An 11507-nucleotide genomic window follows, 5' to 3' on the forward strand; every position below is an offset into this window, starting at 1 on the left:
AAATTACATTCATTTCTGTACAGGGCAGAGGTACGTAAGCAACTGCAGTGCTAAAGATAATTATGTAACACTTAAAAAAAATCCCTGGGCTGTGGAAAAAAAAGCTGTGCCAGGGCCTCTGAGGACTTGCAGGTATGGAAGAAGATAGGGAAATAAAAGCTTTGATTGGATCTGGGGCTCCCAAAGCTGTTACCACTTTGTGAAGGTGATGCTGTGCTTTTCTGCTGGGAAACACAGACAACAGGGACTCAGAAGCACTGCCCCATGCCGGTGTTGCCCTGGCAGGTACATATTACAGAGAAATGAGCCACACTTTCTCTGAAGCCCAAAAGGAAGGAGGCGATGAATCAGCCATTTTGCTGAAAAGGTCTCTGAGAGGCAGCAGCCTGAGAAAGCTGAGCCCCAACCTAAACAAAAGAGAGGAGCCATGTCGATATCCGGAGTGGCAGTGATGGGTCTGCAAGGCCACAGGGATGTCCCAGAGGGTGTGGCAGGACCATGTCTGACAAGAAGGCTGAGTCTAACTCTTACAATCCCCTGGTTTGGCTGGGATGGGGATGAGAGACATAGGAGACTGGCCTCTGAGGGACATCTGTAGTCCACGTGGGCAGCAGCATGCAGAGGTGCCTCAGCTAAAACCACTAGTTCCCAAGAAGCATGTGCCTGTGTTGATGTGGTACTAAGAGATTGGTTCACCAAAACACCAGGTCCCACTTTGGCCTGGGTTTAACAGGGTGCAATGGGCTTGTAAGACACCAAGAGTGGTTGGAACACCAGAATCTGCAAGAGAAGTTTGCCAGGATAATACAGCAATTGGGAGCAAGAGGAGCAAGAAACCAAAATTAAAGTAAAATAATGACAAATTCATTGTGTGCCTCTAGTGCATACACAGCTTTGCATGACAGCAAGCAGCTGTGGGGGACTTCTCATCCTTGCAAGCATCTTGTGGTTTGATGCTCCCAGGGGGATGTGAGTGAAGAAGCCACAGCTGGAGCAGGCAGTGACCGTGATGGACTGAGGTCTGCTCTTTCTTGATCTCACAAGTATTGCAGAGGACATCTGTGGGCAAAGAGAAGACAGAATCAGAGACAAGCAGGGTCAGACTCAAGTCTGCAAAAATAGGTTTTCTGTCAGTACTTATGGCCATTCACTGGAAGGGATCTGGTAATGGCTTCAAAACATCAGCTAGGTAGGACTGCCACTTATGGAGGGTGATGCAGGGACTCAATTTTTCCCTGTGGACTGAGGATCATGGGTCGGGGATGGGGCCAAGGGCAGGTCCAGACCTGTTTGAACTCATCAAAGAGAAAGGAGATGTGGAAAGTACAGTTGTCATGTGCCTCATCAGACCAACTGGAGGTGTAAAACATCCATGGTATTTGACAATGCAGTCATATTTCTGCTTCCCTGTGAGGAACTGAGCTTGGCCAAGGGAGCCAGCCTGTAGGAGCATGCTTCCCATTGACCATGCTAAATGCTTGGGGAGGAAAACTCCCCTGTGAATTCCTCTCTATCCATCTTCTGAAGGTTGTCTGGGACAAGACCTGCAGGAATGGAAATATCTCCTCCTGATGTGCTGACCACATTCTCAGGTTTGAACGCACTGGCAACACAGTGAAGGAATTAGGGGTTGTCAGATGTCAAAAGAGCAATGTGTCTCTTGTGTTGCTCCCCATCTGGACAGTTCAGCACAGCAGATTTCCACCTTTTTCAGTCTAGAGACCTCCACTCTTGATCTTCTCACATGTGCAGTACAATCCTTGCAAAACCATTTTCTTTTCACAGGCTGTGTGCATATATGTGACAGGTCATTGAGAAGCAGGTCTGCATCTTGTGCTTCCTCCCAGTGTGGTCCCAGGTCAATGAGGAAGCTCCCTCTTGATGTAACAGATGTTGATCAAGCTGCAAAACACTTGACTGACTGTGACAGAGATGCTGCTTGGACGTAACAAAGCAAATCCCCTAAGACAAATATAAACCCAATCACTTCTACAGTGCAAAGGGTGTTGGGGTAACAGAATGCAAAATATTGGCAAGCCAAGGGATAGAGATGATGCAGTCTGCAAAACTGGCACCAGCTGGATTTTGAGATCACTGATCTCTGCTTTTAGTGGGTAAGTGTGTATTCTGCTAGGGGTGCAGTAAGAATTTAGTCACGTACCTGTGCTTCAGTTACCTCCAGTCTGAGTCAATCACTGAATGATCCAACAGTGCAGATTTAGCATTAACAGCCGCAAAATTAAGCCCCGGTAAATGACACATACAGGAATCATATTTTTTCTTTCTTTTCCTGAAGTGTCCAGGAGTTTGTTTAGTAAACTATTTTTACAGGACCACAAACCTGCCCTGCATTTCAAATTGATGGAGAGCTCACACTTACTGCAAGGAATAATCTATGGCTTTGAGGTGTATATGGTGTAGTTAAGGGGAATTTAGTTCAAACATGTAAAATATAGCTTACTGTGATGGTCTGCACACCTGCAGATGGGAACATCTAAAGAGCAGTTTAGGTTCAGAGCTGCGCTAGACCACTTGATCAAAAAGTAGTGAAGAACCATAACAGCAGCAGTGGTGGAGGCTCTAACAATGAGAGGAACGTAAGGATGTGGTTTGCTCTCAAGAAGGTCTTGAAAGAAGGTAGGAGGGGGAAGGATGAGAGAGAGGTGGGCTGCTGTAAGCAGAATGGTAGGAGCTAAAGTGTAGTGAGAGGAAATAGCTGAGGCTGTAAAAAGTGAAAAAGGTTACTGAGAACTGAAGATATCAGAGACGAGTCAATGTTGTCTGAAGGGAGCTTCTCCTCAGTTCCGCACTCCTGCTTTCACTTGGTGTGGTTTGCAGCACAAGGGGGTATTTGGACAATTTACTCTGATTCTTCTGCTGGCAGAAGAGCAACAAATGTGACATCCCAAACTAGGAATTCATTGATCAATGGGCAACATGAAGAATGACCTGAGTTTTCTGGTCAAATCGAAGGGCTTTCCTGTGAAATCAGCCTCTGCCATGCAGGAAAGTGTGGAAGGGCACCTAAGGCCACCGCCAACCCAGCACTCTCAGACAGAATTAAAGGCAAAGTCTAATATGCTCCCTTGAAAAAGAAAATTCATTTTGTACTTGTGCTGCAGCAGGCTGTGACACCTGTGCACAGCCTCACACTCGCTTCCCCAGCACCTGCTCCTCTCCCAAACCTTGCTCAGGGCTCAGGGCGCGTGTCCCCAGCTCAGGTGCCCATGGGAAGAAGTCGTCTGAGCTCAAGAGCAAGTGGGGTGGCTATTTTGGAGGTGCTGAGGCCAGGGTGACCCCATGAAAAGAGGACAGAGCATCTGTGAATGCCCTGGGGTTCAGGGAAGCACCAGATCTGTGACACCCAGTGACATCAAGTGGTAGCAGCCAGTGTGCAATAGTGTTTGTAACACTGAAACCTAGGGCTGATATATTCCTCAGTGCTTGGTGCCTGCATACTTACTGCAAACATCATGAAACTGGTAGGGAAACCCAAGGCTTGGTGACCTTGAGTTGCTAAAGCAAAGGTTTCCAAGACAAGGCCTCACCCTGAACAAGTTTTGTATCTGACTTAGGAATTTTTCACTCTGCTGGGACTCAAGCTGTGGGACTGATCCTGCCCAGGTTTGCTGCAGACCTCAGGGGAGCTGCCTGCCAAGCATCCAGCAGTTTGCACAAACAATCTCATTTGTCAGTTGAGTGATTGGGGTAAAAAAAATCACCTTGTGCCTAAGATGAAGTGGCACAGGAAGCCTTCAGAGCACATGCTGTGGGACCGGTGCTCTGCTGTGAAGTCCTGCAGATGAAAGACCAGGTGGCTGGTGATGATGCATGGACCTCTTGGGATATGGGCTCTACGTACTGGTGGGTTTTGGCAGGGTTTGCTTTTGGAACAACATAAGTACTCTGAGCGTAGCTTAGAGCAGAGCTGCTGGCCCAACAGCTGGTATTTCAAAGTGTTTCAGATCCATGTGCCCATCTGCACAGCACTTCAGAAGAATTGTCAGGAAAGAAGCATTCACAGAATTGAACAGAGGATCAGCAGCTGTAGGTAACATGGTTCTAGGCTGTATTCTTCTCTCCTTACCTTGCAAGAGCGTGCTTACAGGCTCCGCTGATGCCAGCTGTTTGCAGATGTGCAATGGTGTGGGCAGGGGTCTGCTTCTAACTCGCACCCACTCTCCCGAAAAGCAAGCCCAGAAGCATAGCAGAGATAAATACGTACTTCTGACATACAATTCCTTTGGTTTATTCCAGACATTGGTAAGGTGAACCATGCCCCAGAAAAACATGGTCCTCGCTCTCGGCTGTAAAAAGAGTCTAGACAACTCAGCCATAGGTGTCCATTCTGAAAATGCGAAGATGCACTTCACCCTTGTCTACAGACCCTGTGCATAGATCACAGTTAGCCCAGCTTCCTGGACTCTCCTACGCCCTTTCTGATACTTGTCTGGTGAGTCCTGCTGCAGTTATTGCCACTGAGGTGCTCATATGTCTCAGGTGAATGGGTGAAGCTCTTTCCAGGGATGTATGTCTCAAAGGTGTATGAATTCAGCTCAGATCACAGCATTTCACTTGTTTTCATTTTTCATGGTATTTTTCAGAACTGAGTATCTCTGAGGTTTTAGCTCCTCCATTTAATTTAATTGAAATTTGCTAATGCATTAACAAGTCGTTGGAGAGAGACAAGCAGACAGCACTCACGTAATCCTTGTTTTCTTAGGAATTCAAGCAGCTAGAGGAATCACCTTATTTCTGTGGTTAGTCTGATCCCTAGGGAAAAATCTTTCCAAACAAACAGCGTATTCAGCTACATAGTACACATGATCAAGACGCTGCTGTTGAAACTGTGGGTGGAGATACAACAAAGCAGATTTCTACTTGCATTTAAACCTTATTTTGTATTACAGTGCCATCGAGAGGGATGGAGGCACTTGTCACAGCTATTGTTTGTCTTTCTAAAGTTAATTGCACTTTAAAGGTGTTTTTTCCCTACCTGTCATACCAGAGGCAGAACTAGAAACTGCCAGGAACAACTTTGTGCAACAAAGCTGCATAAAGGTACAATCATCTATATTTGATGTAGAATCAAATAAAACTCAGAGGAATTAGAGACAAAGGTAAACTTACAGGCCTAAATGTTTGAAGTTCAATTTCTGCATCAAGATCAAGACAGTCTTATTCTACCCTGTAGATTTGTGGCATTTAATCTCATGGCAGCCACGTCAGAGGCTTCCCCTTGGACAGGATATAAAGTCAGCTGTGATGTGTTGATGTCAGACTTAGGAGTTACTGAGACAGGAATGGACACTGATGGGGTGTGAGGGATATGCAGCGTGAATGCACAGCCTGATGTTAATGCAATGGGTAGAGCCTTCCCTCTTTAGCCATCCTCACTCATAAAACGGTCCCTGTCAACTTCACAGCTGGAGTTAAATCCAGATGAGAATCCAGAGTTCATTTTGACACTGGATTAACAGTGAAATTTGTTTGTTCTTGGATTTTTAGCCATGAGGTTTTCTGCCAAAGCAGATGTGTGTTAAATCTATCAGTTTAAATGAAGTATTGTTCATCAATTACACATTAAGGTTAAGACCTTAAAATCTTTCACTACATGGTGCCGAGTGTTTGGGTGATCACCCAGCATGAACATGGCCCTCTCTCCTGAAGGGAATGGAAATTATTAAACTCAGTGCAGGTTTAGCGAGCTGCAGCATGGAAAGAGAGAGGCTCTGACTCATCTACTCTGCAAACAACCGCATGAGACTGCAGTTTCACTTTTTGATGTGGTCTTGTTATAGAAGTGTGTGCCAGCTGAATTATCACGATGAAATACTATTCCTTCCACCTGGTTAAGCACTTGGTAATTTTACTTGAGGTTCTGGGGGAGGAGAGTTGAAGCTGCTTCAGTGGGCGTGGTACCCACAATTCAAACAGTAATTCAGTGCTCAGTGCCTTCAGGGAGGAGCTGAACTCTCCCACCCACTCTCTTTATCCCTTTTATGGAGGAGCAAAGGGAGGTGCATGCAGAAAGGAGTAGGTCTTGTCCTCTGAGGTCCACCACACACATAAGAAACTCTTCAAGGAGACTGCAGTGAAATAAGGAGGCCTCTGCTGTCTGTGTGCCAGACAATGTTTGTTATATAAAATGTTTAGTGAGATTAGGGAACACTCCTGTGTTTTATCAGAACTATGTAATGACAGAAGAAGAAGAAGCTCTAAGATGCATAGTCCCTCCTTTGGTATCCGACAAACCTCCCTCTACCTTACTGCATGCATCTGTAGATCACTGTGCTGCGCTGCTGTTATGATTTGGGAATGCTTTTAATTGTAATGTTCAGTGTGCAGTTGCAAATTATATTAATTTTGGCATCTTTGTAGCTATACCAAGAAGCAACTAATGACAGTCACTGGGCTCTGCCTACTGGACACCTCCCCTGTTCTGTGGTCTCCAGCCCTGTTGGGAGGGGATGCAGCATATCCTCCTACAGCAAACAGTATTGTCTCCCTTTAACATTCACTAGCCCTTCAGTAAAACTTCCCCTGGAGTATTGCTTGGACGGGGATTTCAGGACTAAAAATATTTCACTGAAAAGTTTGTCATTGGCATTTCCACCATTTGTCACCCCCCCTTCACAGATAAATGTCATTGGGAAGTTGATGAGATGCCACTGGGCTCAAGGTGACCAAAAATTGGCTGTTTCACATAAATTAAAGTGACCAGGAAGTTTTTGACTCAGACAGCCTGATCAATTGCAAGTGTACAGCTCCAAGTCTGAAGATAAGATGACAGCTCTTGGCCATGTAATCTCACTTCTCTTCTGAATCTTAAATGCTGATTCTTGATGAGGAGAAACACATATAAAAACACTATATAAACATCACATGTATAAAAACACTAGATAACTGTGAAAGTCTGAGTCCTGCACTAACAAGCATTTGACTACTGGGTCCTTTTATCTCCCACCTAATGGGAGATAACAGGTAGCCTGACCATGCTCCTATTTAAAAGGAGTTAAGGTTTTCCTTATCCTATACCTCAGAACACAAATATGACACCCCAAAAATAGGGGCAGATCATTTGATTACAGGAGATGTGAAAGCTTTATCTTTGCCAGGGAGCTAATTGCCTGAAATGAAGAGACTGGAGATTCTGGACAGAATTAGGCCAGAAGTAAGGCAAAGCTTACTGTGGAGTAAACTGCTTGGATAAAATACCTGTGGGTCAATGCTCTTGCTCTTTGATGAAGGGCGAAGTAATTTACACTTTTTTACCTTGTGTTTTGTTGAGTAGGAGTGTGTAGGCATGGGTAGTTACCATGGAATATGTGACATGCTGTAAATTCACACTGTCAATTAATTTCTTCATGTGCCCATGCTCTCAGACAGAGGAACACCCTGTTTCTGGATGGTGAGTGAGGAGAGCTGTGAGGAAGATACACTGTCAAAACAAAGCTGCTTCTGTGCATATGTAGTAGGAAAATCAAGTGGCTGAGAAACCTTATGGCCACAAACGGTGTGCCTGCAGGCTTCCCCATGGTCTTGGCCATCTCAGGCTGACTCAAAGGCAGCACACCGATTCTGCCCTGCAGAACCTCAAGGGGAAGGGACTACTGGCAGAAACAAGAGCTGGAGTGTTGAAGGTGGCATCTTCAACTCAGATGCCAACACCCCAATTAAAATTGGTAGGCACCCAAACCCCTTCTTCAAGGTTTTGTAGCCACAAAAAGAACAAGAAAAAAAAAAATATTGCTTGCTTCTGCAGGACCAGACGGGGGAATTTTGTGGAAGATAAAAGCTGAACTTGCTTCAGTGCTTATTGTAGGGTTTGAGAGGTAGAGATAAGCATGCTCCTGAATCTTTGGCCCAGGAAGCTTTTCTTTGCTTCCTGCACTCACGTTGGGCTTGGCTGTGCTCTGTCCATAGGAGTATTACCACATATTTCATCACTGGATTTTTCAGCTTAATTTTGCTGCTTAATTTTCCTTCAGGAGCCTTCAGAAGTATTTATTTTTCCTCAGCCTCCCTGGTGGAAAGGAGGTAGATAGCCATACTTCCATTCAGGTTGGGATGAGCAATTCCAGTGATGGGGATGTGTGCAAGCAGCTGTGGGAGGCTGGGAAGCTTCTCCTGGGCATGGGAGCTGCTGGCAGCACCCACCGCACTGCTGCCCTAGTTCAGCTTTTGCAGCCACTGTCACAGAAAACCAAGTAAATTGTGGTTTTTTTTTTTAAAGTTACCTTCTTTGGGTAACGTTAAGTACTGAGGTTAGTGCCGGGTGTTAAAATACTCTCCTGGTTCTGGAGTTCTTTCACAGGGGCTCAGATAAGGTGGGGGAGCCACTTGTGCTCAGCGCCGATTGGTGAGCGAGCTGAAGTAAACTACGCGGCTTAACCACAGGGGCCTGTTTTCTTTCTGCGCCGGAAACACCTGCCAAAAAGGCTGCGTTCACTTGGGCTATACGAAGAAAAGACTCAAATAAAACTTCCAGCCATATAGCAACAGGTCAGGAGGTGATATTTGGTGCACTGGCTTGAATTCAAGGCAGCTCACTGTGTCGTTTCACCAGGTGCGTGACAAAGATAGGGGCATGGGATGTCAGGCTTCTGTGAAATGCATTTTTCACAACAGGCTGTGTGCTGCCAGCTCACTGGGAGGTGCATTTCGCCTACTGGCTAAAAGAATTTGGAAAAAATACATTGCAACAGAACGACCGTGTGTGATTCATACCCCATACTGCAAGGCACTGGCCTCGGAGCTGCTGGCCCCAGTGTGGAGGCATGGTGCCGTGGTCCAACTGACCCACAACACAATGCGGTGAGCAGCTCTTCCTCGAGCACTGCTGCAGCCCAGGCGGTGCTGTATGCAGGGTCTGCACATCCCCCAGTCGTCCGACAATAGAGGTGCTGCAGCCCTGCCCCAGGGTGGCCCAGACCCTTGGTACCATGTTCTCGGCCGAAATGGTGACCTTGCATTTCTGTAATCTGAAGGGATAGCTTGGTGGTGCTTCATGAGGAGGAGCAGTTGGCTGCTTTTATCCCCTCTGAACTCTTTGACATGTGGAAGCTCCCTCTTGATGTAACATTTGCATGTCAAAAACCCAGGGCAAGTCACAGCCCAAGCGCAAGAACATGCAAGCTCTGCACCCATGCCTGGTGAAGAGCAGCCCGCAGAGGAGGGGCAGCCTGTAATGCCTGATCGGACAAACAGTTAAACGGTTTTGCCTCCTCCTCCTTTCCACTGCACACGATTCACTGCTTACGCCCTGCTTGTCAGCATTTCTCCTCCGACAAAATGGAGGCTTGCCAAGCTGGGGCACATTTAAATGTCAAGATCTGGGAAAAAGTCATCCTGCCTCTTTTAAACTTTGCTAATATGGGCCCAGTAAAAGCACAGGCAGCTGCTTAATCTGGTACATTTTCCATGTTTGTCCAATAAGCAGGTCTAAGTTCTAGCACTGGGGACCCTGGTGGGGACAATACCTGTGGCCCATGAAAGCCATCCCTTGAGTCTTGCAAGCCCAGCTGGGTCTGAGAGGTCTTAGCCCTCCAAGTGTCATCTCCTATCCACACCTCTGGGTGGGTGCAGGGATGTATGGATGGACGAATGCATGGATGAACACGTGTGTGAATGCACATATAGATGCATAGATGGATATTGGTCTGCAGCACACAGAGCCCACCGGTCCCTTCCTGACCATGAAAGCAGCAGGTGATCTGCATGGCTGCAGCAGGGTCTGAAGTGCTATGCTATGGTCTCACCCCCAGTTCCCGTCAGGTGTCTGTACGGGTGACTGCAGTTAGCAAGTCTTGCAGAAAGTGATGTCTCTGAGGGCTGAGCATGCTTGAGACAGGAGGATGGCATTGGCTTACAAGCTACAGTATCCTGAACAGCTCATGCTGCTGCTTGTTGCGAGCACCATCCAGTGCAGAGCAACTCTCAGGACACAGTGGACATGTCTCCTAAATATCTTTTAGCATTTTGGTTTGTAGTAGGTGGGCTTTTGTGAAGCTGCCAAAGTACACCAAAAGGGTGCAGTTTGGGCACTTGCAGAACCCACTTTGTGAACTACATGGTGAGGGCCAGAAACACTTGTGGAAGAACTAGCCTTTGGCAATCATCTCATGTCCAGGCATGAAAAGACCAGGGATCAGCTGAGGGTTAAAACTTAAATATCCATTGAATAAAGAATATCTTTATTGAAAAAAAAAGAGCTAACACAAAATGCCCTGACACTAATGTGACCTCAGTGGCAGAAAGATAGCCACATCCATATATTCAGAGTTGGAGGAGATACTGTAACAGGAACAAGATGGCTTGAATGGGTTGCTGGAGCTCTACAGATGACATGCATTGAGTCTGTTCCTCTCATCCTTGTGAAAGTTCACTTTATTGTTAAATTTCCCTCAGGCATTGCACACGAGATATACCGGTCATTAATATTACACATGCTGGTTTATTCTATTGCATGACCAACAACAGTGCATTTTCAGTAAAATCCTCTTATGATTTTTGCTGTTTAACCCCCTAAAGGTTTTCATTCCAAAGGTTAGTAGCAAACAAACCATATGAGATGCCTGTAGTGATAAGATGTAAGAACTCACACTGCCGAGCAACTGGGGGTGAGAGGATGGGCTGTGCTATGAAGTGACCATGCTGTTGTGAAAGCCAAGCTGAGATGCAAGACTTGGTTCCAAATTGACCTAGTCTTAAAGTAAATCTGAGTTTCTGAAGAAATGAGGGCAACATGCCAGGAAGTAAAGAGCTGAGTAAATCTAAATGAGTGATTTGTAGGGTCCAGCCTACATAAGACTGTTGGAATTTGTGGCTAGAGAGTGTTAGATATCTTTATGAATACTCAATGCAGAATGCATATGTGAAATAACACAAAAAGCTTTTAATAATTTTAAGGTCTGAGCTCTCCAAGTCCCAACTTGTAGGATATGGTGTCTAAGGCTTGATCTCCATAAGGAATTTGTGTGCTACATCCAGTCTCTACATTAGTTTACCTTGACTTTTTGAGAATCATGTTTGTGTATGATTTTGCCCTCCTCTGCTACAGACTGAGCCTGGAAAGAAGAAACAAGTATCTATCAGTAAAGTATCTATCTGCATCTATCCAGTCACATTGCTAGGGTAAAGCAAGGTTAAACTTGTCTGTTCAAGTTGTCAGTTGATTCCTTTTCTTAGGAAGTGGCTGCATTTCAGTGCTGTTGTGCCCAATGGATTACAGAATTTTTTACACTGTGATGCAAAGCTTCACCCCTGTGATGTGCACAAGGCTTTGCAAGGAAAGCTCCTTGGAAGTTTTAACAATACATCAGTTAAACTGATGTAATTTCCTTTCCCTTGCCTGGCTTTGTTATCCAGGAGTGGTTGCTGCAGTAACTTAGACTTGGGATACACAGCAGTTAAAACTATGTGTGGTTGCACTATAGGAAGATAGTGCCCCAGGAAGACTACTTCACAGAGGTGTTTTTAGGACAGAATTTGATGGAAACTTTTTA

The sequence above is a fragment of the Strix aluco genome, chromosome 4 (genome assembly GCF_031877795.1).
Source record: "Strix aluco isolate bStrAlu1 chromosome 4, bStrAlu1.hap1, whole genome shotgun sequence".
Lineage (NCBI taxonomy): Eukaryota > Metazoa > Chordata > Aves > Strigiformes > Strigidae > Strix > Strix aluco.